We start from the raw sequence: 20,925 nt of genomic DNA, 5'->3' as shown, positions 1-20,925 counted from the left end.
GTATTGTGTGACCATTAAATCAAATATCTTCTACAGGAAAGCAGGATTGTCTGCTGCACAAATCACCTCCAGACTGTATTTAAAAAGATTATCTTTAAGATTTAGAAATGCCAAAACAGCAGTGAGCTGAGGGAAGTCACGTGCCATGTTATCACGTGTGTCAGGCAGCCCTACTACAGTATATGCACAGTTAAGCTGCAACTTGTAAGAGATGAGGAAGAAATCTTCTGAGAGAATTGTACTTCAGTCCTAAAAAAAACCCCCAAGCAACAGAAAAGAAAACTCATTAATAACTTTTGTGCTCGGAGAATCATGTTATCAAATCCAGCCTGCTGGAGTGTGACACCACTAAAATAATACAATCATCAAGCATAATGAGCGAGTCTAAAAAGTTCTCTTAGTGCATGTATGGGAGTAAATGGTTGCAGCTGGGCATTGTGCTACTTCATCACCACAGAGACTTGATCTTAATACAAATCTCTGTGTAATACAGGCCTATTCACGGCGCCTCCCTCTCAACCCTCCGCTTCAATTATCATGTGCTCTTTTGGAGAGGTATTCAATTAAAATAGGCTCCTCCTTTAGTTTTTATCAGAAAATAAATTTGGCAATAGATAAATAATAATTTCAGAAAGCTTCGTGTGTTCACGCCGGAATGCAGATGTTCTGAAAAGTTAAAAAGAAAAGTTTAGTTGTTATTGTCATAAACTATAGCTTCATAACAAGGAAAAGTCTGTGCAATGCAGTCACTTATTGACTTTTCATTTTGTGGGACCAAACACTCAACCAAAATTTAAAAATAGGGTATTACTATTATCTGCACTGTATATAAAGTATATATCTGACTATTGTAGTCAAATTGCCTAACGGAAACCCCAAATCTCTGTGCAAAGTCTAGTTATTGATACGTCCCTCATAACATTTGTTAAAAAGTTGCCCATTCCTCTCCAGTCACCAGGGAGGAGATCCAGGTCTGTTATTATCCTGTTATTGTCACTGTCCAACATTGTCTCATCACTTCCTTCCTAACACCATTATATAAGTTAAGGCTTGCAGGGGAAAGACGTAGATGAACATTAAGTTAGTTCCCATGCTATAGCGCCACATAGTGCTTGCAGTTAATGCCTGCATCGGTGAATTGTCACTTGCTAAATGCAGTGAGATTACTTTTTTCTTACTTATGCATCACTGAAAGCGTTCTTTAAGGTTTTGGTTGTTCGGGGAAGTTGACTCAGCAGCTATAGCTATCTCATTTGCTGAGCAGTGTTGTTGTTGTGGAAGGATATTCTCCGCTGGGTTCATCTGCTTCCATTTCATTTCACTGACATTCTCTTTGACTGACCATCCAGGTCCTCTCCTGAGACAGATGAGTGGATGCACACTTCCAGAGAGAGCTATCAGGATTAGGATAATTAATATCATCTCATTTCACTGTGCAACCCTCATTTCTCTGCAGCCCACTGCACACACAAGGACAGGAATCCGTGAATACAGCAGTGAGTGTATCCAGTCAGCTGTCAATCTAACCCCCCCAATCCCAACACACACACACAAATGCACCGTCCAAGGCGGCTAAATTGCAGTTTGAGAGACGTCAGGGGAGAGGCAGCGGTGGCGGTGGCGGTGGTGGGGGCTGCCGGGCCCGAGGGACGCCATACAATGGAGTGTGCGGCTGACCAGCGTTCAGGTGAAATTGAATTGGAAATCTTCCATGGCTGGTTAGCATAACAAAGGGCCTCGTGGCTTTAGACAAAGGCTGCTTCTCTAATGCACAAAATCAATCTCTCTACGGGCTCGGCACATTGTTCCCGGCCGCCATACAGGTGTTCCTTCAATGGTCCTTAATCAAAAGTGTCAAAACAAAGTTAAGAGTTATCTCTGCTCCTCCGCAGCTGCTTCTGCAGAGCCCAGAGAAGAAGAAGAGACCAGACAACCAACAACAGCAAACAGCTGACAGAAAGTGTGTAGAGGCTGCGGGACGCATTCACTTCAAACCACCAGCACTGTACGTCAGGCTTCGTCTGTGCTGAAGTTAATCTCATTGCTACCGGAGTCCTGTCAAAAATACAATCGAGTGGCCCTGTCAGATTCAATCACTAGACTAAGATGGTCACACAAAAAAGCAGCAGATGTTTGACGTGCTTTCAGCTGAGAGGAGGATGATGGAGGATGAAGGATGTATCCTATTTTAGATGTAGCACTGTGTTGATGCTGCCCCTCCTTCATTCCTAATCTCCTATTTCTACCTGAAGGTTTGATTGGTAATACAGATAGTAGCCGTCTTTTCCCCTGAAGGTTGCTGAACAATAGGAAAACAAGTCCAAGCTTTTACGAGGGCAACCCAAGTCGTGTGTCCCCAGTGCTGCGCTGCTGTGACACTCATCCCACGTTTTTTCTCTCTGGCGACTCAAGGCCTTGACTTTCTCCAAATGAAGTGAATGAAACAGAAGGTTAAAAGACCGAGATGTCAGCCAGTACAGAATCATCTACCTGCAGTGAGTGGCCCAAGACTGGTTAAATGGTTTTCTTTTTATTGACAACCTTCAAAGTACAAAAGTAAGGTGAAATTGTTTTACATGGGCTTTAGTTAAACTTTTAACTACTGCCTTGTTGTTCTAGTCTGTTCCAGATCCAGGTGACAGATTAGAGGCGACAGCGAAGAAACATCATTCAACAAGTAAAAGTGTTACAATGCGGTGCAATTGGCCATGGCTGAATATTTACTCATTATCCCATAACTACCCTGTGTCAAATGTTATAATTTACATCACATCTTACCAGAACCTTAAGTGCACTGTATGAGACAGCAGCAAACCTATAGATTAAAATTACCCAATAATCCATTGCTGCTGAAGCGGGCAGCATTTGTTTTGTCGCGTCACTTGTGTCTTGAATGGATGAGTTTTATTGTTTGCAGCTCTGCCTGTGGATTACCAGGAGAATAATGACAGAAATAATCTGTAGACTAATCCTATCTCCTAATAAGTGGCATCATAGACTCAAAGCCTGTGGTTTGACAGGCAGCAGACGGCGGTCCGTCAGTCCACCGGAACACGTGTTCTGTACATTTTTTCTGTTTCCACATGGTTTAAAAAGTCAGCTGAGTGACAGGGAAACCTCAGTAATATAACCTGACATTGTCATGACTGTGACAAGGGGGCGGTATTACAGATAAATCCTACATCATAGTGCTGTATATGTAACGTTATAGCTGTGAGAGCTGTTCGAATTATGCTATCATGAGTATAGTCAGAATAGCGATCCTTTGAAACTAGTTCCCGTAAAACCAAGATGACACATCCTGTAAAATATGAAGCGTATAAACTGTAGGAAACTGTGCATTACGGCAATCCAAAAATAACACTGAATGTGAGGGAATAAGAAGAGCTTTCACAGCGATGACAACAGCACATGCTTGACTTTATTAACCCTGCTTTTCCTTCTTTTATTTTCATAAACCATATTTAAAAATAAAAATAGTTGAATTGAAGAAGGACTGTGTTCACAGATTCAAATTCTACAAATGACCTCTGATGTTCCTTCAGTTAGTACCAACCAATGTTACCTCTCAAGTCTCTTTTTCCCTTTTTTTAAGGTAAAAAAAAGAGAGAGAGAGAGATTTAGTTACAATTTTATCAGCGTAAGTCTTGAGTCTTAAATATGTTACATTTCACTTCACATAGTTAAAGTGTTGGTATAGAGCTTTTTGTTGATGATAATTCCTCAAGGTGCCTTTTGAGTGTCTCTGCTGTGTTTGATATTTCAGTACAGCAAAGAGCTGAGAAAACCATGAACTTGTGACCATTTTTTTAAAAGGCATCCACAAACAGAGGCTGAGGTCAATCTCAGCAGCAGCACAGTTTTCTTAAGTGAAGAGAAAAAATGCAAATGGATGCAACTATAGGTTGAGTGTATGGAGGTTAAAAATGGTTCAGATCCAGCAAAACATTGGAGTGAATCTGCACACGTTTTCACAGTCAACTGGAGAGAAATGGAATGGAGAGGTTTAGCTGCCAGTCCGACAAAAAAAAAAAAAAAAACTTTATGAGTGTAGTAAATGACCTAAGTCTATGACCTAATATGAACTACAGGTCAAAGTCTGTCTGCAGTCACAACAAATAGGCATTTGAACGTTGAGATAACAATGTTCCTTGAAAATATAAGCATTAAAAGAACATGTTGGAATTTAAAATTGTTTTGAATATGTTTTCCCACCCGAAGTCAAGATTTCTATTATTATTCTGAGCCCACTATATAGCGTGCTATAATTTCCTATTTAGGGAGCAGGGCCATTGGCAAATATGGCTGTGACTTCTTCTTTCTTTTTTAAACCCCAGAACACCACCATTTACCAATAGACACATCTGATTGGTTGTCACATAAATGCATCAGAATTATTTTTGACAATTTATTCTCCACCTCATGGGGTAGGTTTTTTATGGTGTTTGGCATCAACTGTAATGTGGCTGTTTGGCACACTGCATAGGGGTACACATCTGTGTAGGTTCTCAGTCATTCAGGTCATTTTAACCTATGGGATTTAGAAATCAGCAGCTCGAACGGCCTGGTTTCTTGAAGATGTTTCAACTCTCATCTAAGGAGGCTTCTTCAGCTCAAGAAGTGCAAAACATCCAGGTGTTTATGAAATTAAATTCAAAACTTAGAAAAAACTTTACAGCCAAAACTCTTAGATGGGATATTTAGACTAGCTCCTGCTGTAAATGAAGTGTGCTCTTTGTGAAGTAAACCATAGCATTCACACATATGAACTGCAGGGGAAAAAATGTATAAAGAAGAGAAATTAACGGCCCATAACTAAACAGATATGAACCCCACGTGAACCACAGTGTTAAAACTTGCTGGATCACCAGTAATGCTGCTTTGTAGCCGACCAACCAGCCGCTTCATCTCCATCTTTCTCATCCTCATCTGCCCTTGGGAGGACTTGTGCAGACCAGTTGATTAAAAATCACTTAGTGGAGAACACAAACAAAGCTGTCAGCCTTCAGCTTGCCCTTGGGATTGGAGAGATGCGGAGGCAGAGGAGGGCAGCTGAATGAACAAACAGAGATGAAGGGAAGGATGAGAACAGACACTGTTGAGTCTGCTGATCTGAGATTTTAGAAATGGACAAAGAGCATAGAGACTGAAATGGAGAGATTAGGGCTGTTTTTATGACAGCTGAGATCTTTACTATCTGACCTGTAATGGCAACAATATCTGCTTCAGCTACTGTGTGACCATCACCATCAAAAGATCACGTGTTGGTCAAAAGCAGGAAAGAAATGCATACAAGATTCCTTCAACAACAAGTTGGAATCTCCACTGCAAAGGTTGGCTTCTGTCAGAAAAAGCACAGTTCGTGTAGATGGCTTTCAGTAGTCTAATTGTAACAGTGTTAATTAGCAAACAAATGTGTGCACACACACCAACATGCATGTAGGACACACAGCTGCCGTTGACAAGGGCAGGGCAGCACACCTCCAACGGTCTACTGGCCTTCACAACCAGATGGTGGTTTCCTATTGGTGCTTCCCTCTCTCCTTAACGCATAAACACACACAGAGTCTTGTTTTCATGTGTTATGAGGACAAAAAGGGCACATTCCCTTAATCCCTTATCTTAACCCCAAACTGAATCTTGACCTTGAAAAATGTTACCACAAGGAGCTTCAACTAAGGCTTTTAGTAAACTGAGTGAGTTGTAGTTTTATTTTATGGTTGGTGACTCTATATGTTGTTTGTTTTCTAGAGACATCATTTTGTTGTTTAATTATGACTAACTGATTCAAGGTCCCATTTCAGGTTTCTGACATTACAGTACAAGATAAAATGAGTAAAGTATAACATAGTGCTATAGAAACAAACATACCAGCTTGACCTTTCTTAACATTATACTTTCCAGTTTGCAGGTATAATTATTTTGAGAATCACTGCCATAGTTTACAGTGAACACCTACTGTACTGTGATTTTACTTGAGTTGATACATACACTTTTATGTTCTTTAAGTTATTTTGTATTGAAAATTGACCTGCATTGTTTAAGCTCTATTGTACATGTCTTGTCCTTCAGCAGAGAAGCCTGACCTCCACAGAAGAGACCTTCCTGAGATCACAAACAGTAGATCAGAAATCTGAAAAAATCTTTGGTATTGAACGTCAATAAAGACGTGCATAAAACAACATTGACCTGTTCAGGGAATTTCCCTGAGGAGGAAAGTTAAGGGCAGAGTCAGCGAAAACATCGGGGGGGAAAAGAAAAGTACAGAAAGAAAAGGTGAGTGAAAGGGAACAATGAAGATGAAAGTCTCCTGAGACAGAGAACCAATGTCACCCCCTCAATAACGAGGGCTTCTAACAGTGAAAGGGACACTGGCGTCCAGTGAACACACTGGACACAGGAAAAAAGACGTTTGGAAAAACACAAACACACTTTCTCTCTCACCCACACACTCATAAACACACAAAGGGGTGGCTCTCTGCCTCAACCTTTCTCACTGTTGTTGTGGTTCTCCATCTAATTTCTGCTGACCTGTATGTGGTTGGGTGGACAGAGGTGAGCACTCAATCTCCCAACGCCCCAAACACAGAGAATTGAATCACCTCTGTCCTGACCTTCCTAAAATGACGCCATCGCCTATCTGCACACCGCCGCCGTAGAGAGGTCCATTTAGGGCAGACGGTGACCCCCACTTGGCCTGCAGGGTCCCCAGTTCACTGCCCTCAGCTGCTGGGCAACATGACAACCTATACAAGACCCTGTCAAACATGTGATTGACACATACCCCGCCCATCCTGACCGACGTTCACAGCCTCTCCGGCAAATTGTCCCCAAAGCCAGACAGTCGACCGTATCTTGCCTTCCCATTTGCTCTCTTGTCATCTTCCATATGTCAAAGTCACATATGCACACACTCACAGTCAGTGACATGTGGAAAACCATCTTTTTGTTTGTCTGACCTAATTAAGATTAAAGAGACACATCTATGTCAATTTGATTGAAATTGTACAGTTACGGATTTTTTGGATTAAAAAAAATAATAATAAAAATGTGTCTGACAATCAACTTACTCCTGCATTTACATGTTGATATTGACATGTAAATCCACCTGTGACTGGACCAGTGCACAGTGCAGGATTGTTAAGTTCTTTACTAAGCCTTAAAATCAACATGAGAAACAACTTACACAATAACATTGTTTTATTCTCTGTCTTAAGGATTCATCAGAGGCTCTGGGCCAGAAGCAGCAGCAACAACGTAGCTTAGTAAGGATGGTATATATGTACCTATACCTGTAATGGTACTTGTATCGGGGCCAATACTTGATTCAAATCCAACAATCGTTACTCTATTAAAGTCATTCAGTACAACCAGCTATGCAGCACTTAATAAAGTGGTACTACTCTAGTTTGTCCTCTCATAGCTCCTGTGAGTACTTTTCATTTAAAGGGGCCAAGAATGTCCGCAGTTTAGAGGTATTTTATAATTTTATATATAATTTTAAAAGTTTATATTATAGATTATATCATTTCCACATCATCATTATAAAATACATTCAGAGAAAAATACAATTAATGGATGTTTTTAGTTGCCCTGCGGAAGCTAAACAAAGCTTTAAATTGGAGTTCATGTTAAACATGGGGATAATTAAAGCAATACTGTGCTTGTTAACCTTTTTACTAAAACACAGATATAGTTGTAGTAGTAGTGTGTTGATTGTGGAACACCAGCCTCATTTTTCTGTTTTACCCTGAGTATCTCAGCCCTTTCATCCAAAAAGACTGACTAAAACCCACAGCTCTGCATGTGTACATACAGTACAGAGTGTGCGCAGCGCCTGGATACAGCTACAGCTGACACGAGAACGCGGCCAGAAAGACAGTCTGTGTTTAAATAGAAGAGAACATACTGTATGTCGACTGAATCAGGACAAACACTGTGTTTAAATAGAAGAGAACATACTGTGTGTCGACTGAATCAGGACAAACACAATGACTGTCAATCAGCCATTTTTACTTTACCTTTTCACGTGATATTGTGATTGATTTTGAACAGCCCCGATCACGAACCACTCATCGTAAACCACAATCTCTCCCATGCCTTTGCCAAACCTGCCGCAGAAATTGAACCCACAAAACAAACACACACTGTGACACATTTAAAAAAAACACACAAATTGTGGCTACAGAAAAAAAAACACTTGCACACAAGCACAAAAAGAGGGTCCCTGCTGTGAGAAAAAGAGCTACAGTACTCCCTACATCAACAGTGGCCTAGATAAACACAATACGCACAAAAGAGTCACCCCATGAAAATAACCCTCCATCTAAGCATCACTGCACTTATCTACTCATAAACATAGGGATAAATCAATTCAGTAAGAGACTTTTTTTTCCTTCTCTCCCTCTCATTTGAAATTACAGCTGTGGGACCAAAGCTAGCATGATAGCATAGGTCAAATTCACTAACCTCCTTTCTCCATGGCAACAGTCTACCTCTTACAAAAAAAAAAAAAAACCCTCAGTGTGATTGTTAAAGTCATTGTGAGATTTTATTTTTTATTTTTTTATTTCCTCCATTAACTATGAATTTGTGCGTCGTGTGTGGAGAGTGATTCTCACTGTTTGAAAGCATGTATATACATGTGTATACTTTTATATGAAGGTGTATCTGTGTGTGTGTGTGTGTGTGTGTGTTTGTGTGTCTGTATGAGAGATGACAACCCTGTTATCACAGGGCTCTGTATTAGCATTGCCGTATCTCACCGCTTTGTTTTACTCTGACCTGTATAATCAGTGTCACATTAGCAACACAACAAATCAAACAACGTGAGTCTCCCCCCACAACAACCTCTCTTTCTCACAGACACACACACACACACACACTTTAAGCACTGAATGTCCCCCTTTAGGCTCCCAGCTGGCCACCATACTGTGTCAAACAGTTGCTAATTAATAAGATATTACACAAACAGCTAATTTAATTACCTCTCATTCAAAACCTAGGTCAAATTGAAAATAAAAGTGAGTTCCTGTTAAGCCAGTGACTTTATTCAATAAGAGAAAATGAACAGTGGCTTCTTTTTATGAAATAATTTTCTTAATGTTAGATTTATCACATGATAACTGAGTAACTGAGCTTAAAATTAGCCAAAACTAACAATTAACAATAAGCCATAACTTGAAAGAAGTTAGGAAATACCAGGAAAATACAATTGGTCAAAAGAAATGAAATGGCAGGTCGTAAGTTACCCAAGTAAAATAATGATGTTGCCAAATCTGTACTCAAATCACAATTATTTTTAACAATTACAATACATAATTAAAATTTCCCCCCGAAATCACAAAAATAAAAAACATAAATTAGGCACAATGATTAAAGGCCAAAAAACTACATGTAGTTCTAAATAACACAGGCCAGTCAGTTGTTTGGCTTTCAAAGATAACAAATGCTGCTTTTACATGGCTCACTTTGAAGGTTATCCAAAATATTTCTGTCTGTTTTGAGCTGTCAAAGCGATCAGCACTTCTGACCCTGTCACTGTGCGGCAAATGAAAAAAAAAGGAAAGTGATTTATTTTCACTTTTTTCTTTTAAACATTGGACTGATAAGTTTCAATGTAACTCTCATTTTGTCAAAAACTAATATATATAGCTAAGATTGTAGTCTGATTATGCCGAGGCCTGTGAAGGTTATATACTTTGAGACAAAGTTACTCACATGTATCAAAATTTAAATTCTTCATTAAGTTAAATGTATGATTTTTCTTGACTGTTATGGTCTGAAATATCAGGACAGAAAAAATACCTAATTAAAATGTCCATTAAGCAGTTTTGTGAGAAATGTTTACTTCACGACAGAAACCAGCACATTAATAACGCCTTAGGTAAAACCAGCAGCAGTGAAAAATTGTATTCTTCATTTTAAGTGTTATACATACACATCAGCATCTTTTCTCCGTCTTACTGTAAACCTTTTAGAAAATGAATGAAAAAATGAGGGGAAGGAAGAAATTCAGAAGATGGGAGAAAAACAGGAAGGAAGGAAAGAAGGAAGGAAAGGAGAGACGGAGACAGATGGGCAAAGGGATGAGTGTGGTAAAAGACGCTGAAAGGAGAAGAAGAAGGAGTTCAGTGGAGGGATTTGAGTGAGGTGAAGGAGGCGTACTGTAGGAGATCCAGCTGACATTGGCGGCTGAGTTCATGAGACGTGATGATTAGCCAAATCCTGCTAATCAATGACATATTCACGCCGGTTCCTGCTCTGATGCTAAAACACTAATTGGTCCATTCTGCGGCAAACGGGAAGATGCTTCCCACTTCTCTGTGAGCTTCTCTCGTTGACACTGGAAGCACATATGGACACACACACACAAATACACACAAATACACACACACACGTGGATTGTGACATGCATGCACTGATACTGTACATCTGTATGAGAGTCTGCTCCATAAAAATGGTCAAATTGAGGCTGATTCAATTTGAGAGTGGATGAAGAGCAGGGGATCCTGCTTGATTCACTCCAACAATCAGGAGAGAATGGCATCCCAGAGCGGGCCAGCTTAAACAGCAGAATGGGTAGAGGTGCGGGAGGTAGAGGAGGTGGACGGCGGGGTGGAGGGAGGAGGGCAGGGGAGTGAGGGGGTAGAGAGGGAGCCCTAAATTCAATTTCACTTTGTTGAGTATTTAGATAATGTTTCCTAATGTAATGTTGGCTGTGAGTGGCTCCAACAGTACTGCTGCCGAGGGGCAGGCATTGCACCATTATGCAGCAGCAGCGCCACCAATGTCCAGGCAGAGTCACTGCACCACCGTTGTGTTTGCAGGCTAGAATCCTCCTGGTTGATAAAGGGACCATACACCTCCCACTGCACTGAACGTGTGTCTTAATATCAGGGTTTCCTGCGTCTCTGCTGATGACAGATGCTGATGATTACACATCCACATGAACCCAATACTGACAGAAACACTAATTATGCCTGTCATCATTAAACATATATGCATGTGTTTAGCATACATGTAAATTTGCAGACCTAAAAGTAATGATTATTTTCTTAGGTACCTGTTAAGCCAACTACCTGTTTAGTTGGTAAAAGGGGAAAAAAATGTAACTGAATTTGATTTGGAGATAAATACTCACATATCTACAGTAGTATTGCACATTTACGTACTTGGTTAGGCCGCAATTGAATTATGTCTTTTCAATTTAATTTTTTGTGTGTGTAACTGGAGAAATAGAGATTCTGTGAAATTAAATATTGATGGAAATATTAAATATTTTATCAGTAGAAATTAACAATAACATCTAAAAATTACCATGAACATATTAAAAAAATATGTATTGGCTTTATTTGTATTACATTAAAATAAATATTTTGTTAATAAAAATTGCAGGTTCAATATTACAAATTCAGGCTATGATTTATACTTTTTCATTGTAGTGTATTTTTATTGATTAATCTGCCTTGATCAAAGGGAAGAATAAGATATTAGGTATCCATTAGAAACGGTGGTTGTAAAAATATTACCCATAATGGTTTTAAAAAGGTTAAAGGAGAGTGTATATACACATAATGGACACATTATATTAGAGCTCTACTCTGGCACATAACTATTAAAAGCAGAGAGCAATGGAGGCATTTATATTTTATGGATGTGTTCAGGTTTTTGTTGCTCTTCTTTGGGCGGCGGTGGGTGTTCATGGGGCTAACACTCTAACAGGTTAAAAGAATAATTGGAAGTCTATTTACGCCAAACAGCCTCTCCTGTGCACATAATTACATCCACTCATACACATGTGAGCAGACACACTGCCACATACTGCGAGAGAGGGAGAGAGACATAGAGATTGGGGGAGAGAGAAGGGGACAGAGAGAGAGTCTGCACTAATATTTAGTTAGTAACAGTCATGTGTTTGAGTGAACCCTCCTCTTGTCCTCCTCTTCACTGAGGAACACTGTTAACCACTGGCATTCACTGAGAGGAATACATGCGGCAATGACTCTACCCACAATGCTCTGTGTGTCTGTTTGTGTCTATGCACTTCCTTTTGTTTCCTGTTTAATTTTTTGCTATTTTCAGATTTATAACAGTTTTTCCTTTTAAGACCTCTAGTCCTAACTGAATCCAGGTCCTACTGAGGCATGGCCTTGTTTTTCAGTTCAATATAAGGATGAAAATGAGAGTTTCACTAAGGCAGAGAGTAAGGTTTAAGCATTCACTGGTTATTTCACTTCTTGGGATTGAGGGTGTGGGTTCTGGTTATTAGGCTTTGCAAACAAAAACACAGGAGGAAACACAGCAAAGAAGGCTCTTTTACTGGGTTTGTGTGTCAGGTAAAAAGTACTGAATCAAATAACCGTTTTCCCTGAATGTGTATTTTTTTGGTATGTTTTCATTCAGAGTAAAACAAAAACCTCATGCCTAATGCCACACATTAAAACACCGTCTTGATTGAATTTGTTTTTGATGAAGCTTTAATGTGATGCTTGTAAGCGTTCACGAGAAACAGGAAGTGCATTTTATATTCCACTTTTCTAAATGTTTTCAAAAAATTCCTACTTTCTAAAAAGGACTCGTAGCAAAATTAAGAACTGGCTTTTCATTTGAAATATTTTCATTACATCAGGAAAAACATTTAAATCATGTGTGCAGAAGGGTAAAAGACAAGCTCATTAATAACCAACAAAGGAATCAATGTGTTTGATAACAGGTGATACCCAACAGTTTCTGCAGAAATATTACAGTTTTTTTTCTCCTCTTTTACTGTACACTATGTGCACACACACACTCACAGGCACACACACACCACGGGCTAATAATGTTATCAGTTCAGATCACCAACTCAGCAGATCTCAGCCACATGTCACCTAAGATAACTTAAAACACACACACACACACACACACACACACACACACAGTGTTGTGTACCCTTTGTCAATAGGACGTTAAGGGTTTCGGCACTAATGACCAGTGTAGAGATAAGAGAGGAGAGGTTAATGTGTTGCTGTGGGTGATCAAGATAAGGCCGATCCCTTTAAACCTGCACACAATGAGACGGCGAGAGCAGCAGTCAGCACACAAAAAATAAATAAATTAAATATATATACACAGAAATAAGAAAAAGCATTCTGAGCGTGAAACAACATGGACGTCACCCTGGATGGCTATCTGCAGTGTGTTAACTACTGTTTATCGGTTCATCGTATTTCATGTGGCAATACATTAGTTTGTGTCAAACAGTCTGATGAATGTCTGAATGTACAGCCAACACAGATGAGGACAGTAAAAAACAAGCTAACAGCAGCCATCAACCAACCCCAGCCTGTCAGTAAATGGGTTATCAGTAAATATATGACCCTCTCAATCACAAAAGATCTTTGTTTAGATGCACTGACAGCTCAGGGCATCTGTGTTTTTTATGTGGCCAAAAATAAGTGCAAAACCTACATTTTCTTAATGACGGTAAATGGTTCTACTGCCTGAAATGTGTTGTTTTCTTTAAAGTACGAAACAAAAACAGAGTATACAGAGTACTGTATACAGTACCACCATGACTCCACAGCAGTGAAATAGACAAAGAAGATGAAGCTTGGTTTTAACATAATTGAGCAAAAGCTAATGAAAAACCCAGTGGAGTGATGGGCACAGTGAACCCGGGAGCCCTATGTTGTTTCAGTTTGTAGTTCACTTTAGGCAGGCAATATATGCATTTCCACAAAACCCAATTTGGTTTTCACTGGGACAGTGAATGTATGTATTTGGCGTCACATTCGTCTGTTTAGAAAGGACTGTTACACATATACATGCTATCACTATCTTCTTTAACTTTTGTGTCGAGCTAAGTCACTATTTAGAGGATATACAAATCATGTTTAAGGTCAAGCCCTGTTTAGAGCATCCCCTCATGGATCAAAATGCAACTGCTGCAGACAGTTTGAAGTTTAAAAGGTTTTTAAACCCGCAAATATGAGGCACCCTTTGAGGTTTGAACAAATAAGGATTTTGGACACACGCACAGACACACTCACGCACACACACAGACTTCACTTCCTCCTTGAGTGAAAGTGCCATGAAATGGCTGCCTCCCCATCTGTGTGGCCGGCTGGGTCGGCTGACATTTGGACACTTGTCAATCATCTCTTTCAATAGCAAAGCGGCAGGAAAAATAGAGTCGGGGGGTCAGCGACTCAGTGAATTGCCATGGCAACAACTGCACTGAAGTTCATATGCCTGCTGGGACTGTATTTCTTTATGTGTGTGTGTGTGTGTGTGTGTATGTGTGTGTGTGCGTTCTGGTTCAAGTGTGTATGTGTCTGTGTGTTCTTGTGAAGCCAATTGTTCTCCATCAGCCGGAGGCAAATACTCCTCCCATTTAGCTCTTCCACCTCTCACCTTGCAACCTCTTATGCCGATTTAGCCTCACCTCCTGCCTTCATACCCTGCCCATTTTTTTTCTACCTTTCTCCTCTAACCACTGGTCAAGTGACCAGGCCCTGCAGGAAGTAGCCAACAGTAACCAAAAAAGGAGTACTTAACCTTTTACTTGCCTCAGCCGCTCCCTCTTTTGGCCCCTCAGTCTCACACAGTTTTCCTCCTTCTCAGCGTGTCCGATTCTGGTTCTCCACCTCTGCCTGTTTCATATACAATTTTCTTTTCATATTGTTTTTTGTGTTAGATGTCCAGACCTTTGTGTGGATTTAAACAAAAATGAAATTACAAATCTCCCTTATTGTTGAATTTTATTATTATTCTGAATGCCTGCTACAGCAGGGCTCATCAAATGAACAGCAGGGTTTTTTGCAGGGACAGAGGCATTGGTAGTAGCAAGAAACAGAGCAGTGTTAAAGCAGAGCCATGCCAGCCATGTTTGAGATGCTGTTGTGTGATATTTAAGGGGATTGTTAATTTGCTTTCTTACGAAAAATGGTCAAATTAATGACACTGTCTGTTCTAACTGACAGGCGAAAGGGATTAAAGGTAGAGTTTAGTGTACAGTGCCTGCTTCTCTGTGAATGTCAGATTTCACAAGTTTAAATGGATATTCGAATTTAAAAATGAAAAGTGACAGCTATAGTTGTTAGGCTTTCATCACATGTCAGAATTGTAGCAATTTCCACTTTGCTTTACAGTAGCTGAGAACTGTGCATCCTATTTCACCTCACATGTGCGACCATGCCTGTGTTCAGCGAAAAAGAAAGGAAAGAAAGAAAAAAGAAAGCAGTGTGACTGAACACAAACAGCAGAAAAACATAAATGTGGCTGCTACTCCAGTGGTGGTCTCTTTATGGGATGAACACTGAGGATAATTTGTGTCCTCAGCCAGGGAAAATAGCACAGATTGAGCCACGGACGACTATCCACTGACCTGTTTACTGAACACTTATCACAGAGAGGTTCACCACCACTATTCATCCTCCTGGGGCTCCAGCTGCCACACATTAGCACACAACTAGTTCCTATCTACCCACACCTTAATGACGGCACAGTCTGCAGTCTCACAAAAATGAATTCATTACAATTTTCAGCTCCAAATGGCTGCAAAAGTTGTACCGCTGGGAATAAACACCTTTCATTTCAATGTTGACATACGCAGTATTTACACAGCAGATATTGGGGATTTGATTAGTTGGCGGGCCGCGTGCCAAACTTCTGTTGCATTCAAGAACAATGCTGTTTCTTTTGGCACAACAATAATGCCTCTTTTTTTTTTTTTTTTTTTAAAAGAAAAAAACTGGCCAACTGAATTAGAGAGTGAGAGAAGTGGTAGCCAGGTTATACGTGTGCTAATTCCATGTCCTTCCTCTGCCTGTAAACTGGTGACTTTCAGGAGTAAAATCTGCTGCTAATAGCTGTTTGATGTGGATTAACATGCTCCATTACCCCAATGTACCAACACTGCCAGAATCATTACAGAGCACGCACACACACACACACACACACACACACACAAATGCCCATTCCGTGACAGCCACCAGCACTACTGCGTCCAAATCTCCCCAACAACGTGCACACACATCCACGTGTCTCCGTCCAACATTCTCCCTCTTCCCATTCCCATCAATGGACAAGGCCTGACTGGAATGGCATAATTCTGGGGGATAATTCGTGGATAATTTTGGGATAATCTCCAGCAAACCATTCGGAGAGCTGCCACCCGGTTTGCCCGGAACCTGATTACCAGGGTCTGAATGCCAGCCACTTGTAGTGACCGACGCCGCCAACAGCCACTTTGCTGCATGCAAATTAACAAAATCGACAAACAAAACAACAGGACAAGTAGCTGCAGCAGGGAGACGAGCGCTCCTGTTTGCACAGGTATTCAATAAAAACCATCAGGTCAGAGAGGCTGGGAGTGCAGTGTACACAAACACAATTATAGAACAGCTGAATGTAAACACATACATGCCTATAGATAGGACACAGGCGCGCACGCGTAAAACTTCCATGATTTCATCTATGTGCGATTGCCATCTTGTGGTGGGTGTAAACATGTAATTAGGAATGAATGGATGACCTTTACTGTGACATGCAATCAAATATTCCATTATTTTTTTGTCGAATCTATTTTTAACGTTGCCCTGCTCCTCATACGGCAACGAAAATGTCCTGCTTTGTACTATTTAATTTTACGCTTAGATTAATCATTGACAACGAACATGATGTGAGTATCAAGGCTGCACCCCCTCCGTTTCCTCCACCGCCACCACCCACAATATTCTGATGAAAAAGTTTGGTTTGATTAGGTGACCGCAGAGTTTACACTGTCAGAGAACATCTTTATCCTTATTTAGTTGGCGTTAAAACTAACATTGCATCTGGTTTGCCGCAAAAACTGTTTTATATGCTGACAAATGCTGACATCTAGTGGCGTAAAATAAGAACTGACTGTGCCAGACGATGTATGTAAATACCACCACCTCTTGGCCAAAACAAAATTAAAAAGCATTCATGTGGGATACATGAAACCTTAAAATGACGGAAAATAAACACACTTTTCCTGTTGATGCATAACTACATGACATTCATTTCAACTTGGTAATGTTTCCTTTGTCACCTATAAATTATCTCTACTTTTATCAAATACAATATATTTATGGTTTGTGAATATTGAAGAAAATGTTGATGGGTATGTTCAAAACCCCAGATCCATCACATTTTCAAATGTGTGGTTTTGTTTACAAATTAAAGACAATTTGGTTTATTGACTAATTTAATATTTCTCTGTTCATGGACATTTCTTTCCAAACCATTTCTTTTAACAAATGATTACTTCTAACAACACATTCACGGGTGTGACCACTTTACAGGTACAGCTGTGTGCCACTTCAGAGGAGGTACAGGCAGATGTGGCTGATTAAACTTTTATGAAATAGTTTACTCTCAGCATTTGAAAACTACAATAGTGTTTCATGCTAATGAAAACAATGACAGGCAGACTATGGAACACAGATTATATCACAGTAGTTTTGTATGTCCCTTCACTCTGTCTGAAGGTAAACGCCACCCTCCCACGCCCCCGACGGTGCATCAGCATGCAAACATCCTAACACATCTACTCCTCCCCTTCAGATTTACTCACCAGAGTTCCATCTGTCTCTTTTGCAGTAAAAACAATTCCGACATGTTGCAGACAGTCCTGAACACCATAGCACTGTACTGTCACAACACTGTTTAGGGTAGAAAGACAAGGTGTCCAGAGTAACTGTTGTGTCCACTTAAAGCAGTTTAAAAATCAGTCTTCATGAACTGAAGACAATCCAGGGTCCTCTCAGTCACTTGTCCCTGCACACAGAGTCCAGTCCAGCACTTTTCTGCTCCACTGAGAATGTCAGTGAAAACTTCTGACGCAGAACTGGTCTGCAGGGTTGTAATAATGATGACATTTACTCCTGAATATGTCCAAGTGCCAAGGACGCTCACCTGTTTATCATGTTTCCAGACGGTGAGTCCAGAGTCTGCCCTGTCAGACAGGCTCTCCTCCACCCGACTCCCTTCTTTTAGCCTCCGCCTGTTCCGCCCTCACTTCTTTGCTCGACTCCCGGTGCACTTGACCAATCCACTCCAACACTCTCCACTCCACAAAGCTTTGCACTGTCCGCCCTATTCTTCTGGACGCTGTTCTCACTCGCACGCCTCCTCCACACACTGCTGCCCAACCCAGTCACCTGTAGGCTCAGAGATACTCCAAACCACTTCCCGTTCTCCGTCGCTCCTCACCTCACTCTTATCTTGTCCATCACTGTCATTTTCACCTCCCTCACTCCCACTCACTTCCCCTCTCCTGCCCACTTTTATTTCTTTGACTTCCTATAATAAGTCCTCCGCCTGTACCCAACCATTACCAATTTTCTCTGACCCACTATTTGTCATTAGCCCCTTGTCTTTCTCCTCCCCTTTCCTCTTATCCCTCCACTCTCCATCTCTGTCTCTGCCTATCCTCCTTATATATCCTCAGCCTTCGCTTTGCCTTCTCCCCATCTCCAGCGGCATGAATATATTATTATCTACACAATGGGGCCCTGCTTATTGTTTATGAATTACCAGCCTTGCGGCCAAACAAAGCCTATTTTCATAAGAAACCTCCATTTCATTTCAGCTCCAATTAGATTGGGGGCTAAAGAATAGGAGTCCTCAGGCCTCAGCCCCTAAGGATGGCAGGTCCATTCAGCTTCATTCAATGGGGCCTTATTGCTTTCCCATACAAAAGAGCACGTGGACGGGCTTTCAGACTGAAACACCAACCAAAAATGACTGGGAGACAGTACTGTACAATAACAAATCTTTAAAGAAAAGACACTGAGTGCTTATCCTCCCATCCATCAATTCATCCCTCACTCTTCGCTTTCTTCTTTTCCTCTGTTCGTATATTGTGAGACCTGGACATTAATGACAGACAGTTGAAAGAAAAAAAGCGAGTGAAAGAAAGAGAAGAAGAAAGAGGCAGAGCAGCTCAGTTTTTCACAATACATGTCAAGTCTAAATGATCACTGGCTTCTGAATAGACAGAGGGAAGGGAGAAGAAGTGAGTCGTGTGTGTGTGTGAGTGTGTATGCATGTGTGCGTGTGCATCTGATTGATTTGCTGCTTTGAAAAGAGAGAAAAGAGTGAACGAAAAAGAAAAGACCTTGATGCTTTTTCTGAGCTCCACAATAGTCGTGGGGTCTGAGCCGTATTGTGGAGCACCCACAGTGACAAGCTGGCACTCCATCCTGGTTTAGGAAGAAAGAGGCAGCCAGAGAGTGAAGAGGTGCCGGGACAGGTCAGAACCTTGATAACGCACATCTGGCTTCACAGTTCTTGAGCTTCACAACCAGCAGGCAGACACTCGACATGAAGAAAACAACTTTTGAGTTATGTCCAGGAGACGCCATCTGGGAAACATGAAGCCCAGGTAAACTTCTCTGTACAAAGTCAAATGCACCTTTTCAACGTCCCTGTTAATTAACAGGCACCGAACGGTGGTTGGCCAATCACAGACTGTGACGGCCAGACCAGTAAGGTCACAGCACCATGGCGCTGGCCCGGCTTTGTCAGCCAGGATCTGCCACCCGGGATGAATGAGCATCGTGCTTTTGTTTCCAGCAAAGAATATTCTACAGGAAACAAAAGGTAACTGATTTCATTACTAATGAGTGGACAAGGTGAGAGTCACAGTGAAAAGGTTGACATCTGTGCTTATTCATCCAACAGCAGCAAAAAGGGGATCATCTGCCCCCACAAAGCCGGTCACAATAACCAGTCTGCACAATAGACCTCAATACAGCAGCTCGCGCACAAACATACACATTCATGTGGGCTGAAACGGCGATTCAAGTTGAATGCCTTTTTTTTAAAAAGGTCAAAAATGAAGTGCAATCAATATCATCATCATAAAGACGTGGACACACAATAGCTTTTCAATGCAAGGCAGAGTTGGTAGCAGCAGCAATTCTATGACAGAAGTTTTCAAGAAGTGATATTACTTCTGGTAGTACATGCAGTGGAGCTGTATACTATAATAATGTTGTAAAATATTGCTTAGAGACAAGGCTTCAGGTAGTGAGTATCAGCTTTATGTCAAACAGTCAATTCTACACTGTATGTAGAATTATATTTATGTTCTTAAGTGTGTTACGTTGGGGCCCATTGTCATATCAATATCAATGGGGCATAGAGTTCCCGGCACCGCCCCTGGGCACATATGGCCAAAAACAAACAAACATACACACTGTTGTCCGTTTTGGGGAAATGGACTACAAGAAGTCGACTAGACCAACAGTTAGTGTCACAATTTTAAGACATGCTATATGAATAACTTGCAAGGCTTAACATCACAGTGACGTACACTGTCTACTTTAAACCTTTACTGTAACCAGTATTCATTACTCTACAGAAAAACGATGACATGTCAACGGTTTAGCAGCTCTCATAGCAAAACAACTTCACAAAAACAAACACAATGACTGACTTCCGGTATTAACGGACAAACTTTATGTCGATTAATGGGACTGCAGAGACTGTACCAAACTTATAAACTTTATTTTTTCCACACAAATGAAATAAAACTTAGACTCACCCAGAGCAGTGCGTTTTCAGGGATTCACGGCTGTTACTTGCGAGGAAAGTCCTGAATATAATCCAACAGAAATCATGCCGTGACTCCGTCCCAAATACGTCCGTATGTGCAGTATGTTCAAGACGTAAAACAAACAAAACCTACATAATTAATAAAAATAAAACACGTATTTTATCCAAACATTTCCGTAAAATGGCAGCAACAATGTGTCTGACGCAAACAAATTTAAATTTACCCCCTGCCACCACCTTTGGGCGGAGTACTACGTCACAGGTGGTAGAGGTGTGTTCTGTGTAAAGTAACGTTCCCTCACAGCTAGTTAGAAATACTCTGGGCTCTATTTTAAAAGACGCTCTGTTATTAAC

General features: G+C 40.8%; 1 protein-coding gene across 1 annotated transcript in view; it reads right to left on the bottom strand.

Moving 5' to 3' along the window:
- Positions 1-20,789, bottom strand: part of LOC103391719 (probable phospholipid-transporting ATPase IH) — a 135,488-nt gene extending 114,699 nt beyond the window's left edge. The window contains exon 1 of the mRNA XM_025064041.1: positions 20,561-20,789. The gene's annotated coding sequence lies outside the window, so the exon portion shown is untranslated. The remainder of the gene's footprint in view (positions 1-20,560) is intronic.
- Positions 20,790-20,925: the final 136 nt, after the last annotated feature.

The sequence above is a fragment of the Cynoglossus semilaevis genome, chromosome 16 (assembly GCF_000523025.1).
Source record: "Cynoglossus semilaevis isolate Cse_v1.0 chromosome 16, Cse_v1.0, whole genome shotgun sequence".
Taxonomy (NCBI): Eukaryota; Metazoa; Chordata; class Actinopteri; order Pleuronectiformes; family Cynoglossidae; genus Cynoglossus; species Cynoglossus semilaevis.
The sequence above is the reverse complement of the archived record's forward strand: the minus strand, read 5'-3'. Positions and strand labels throughout refer to the sequence as shown.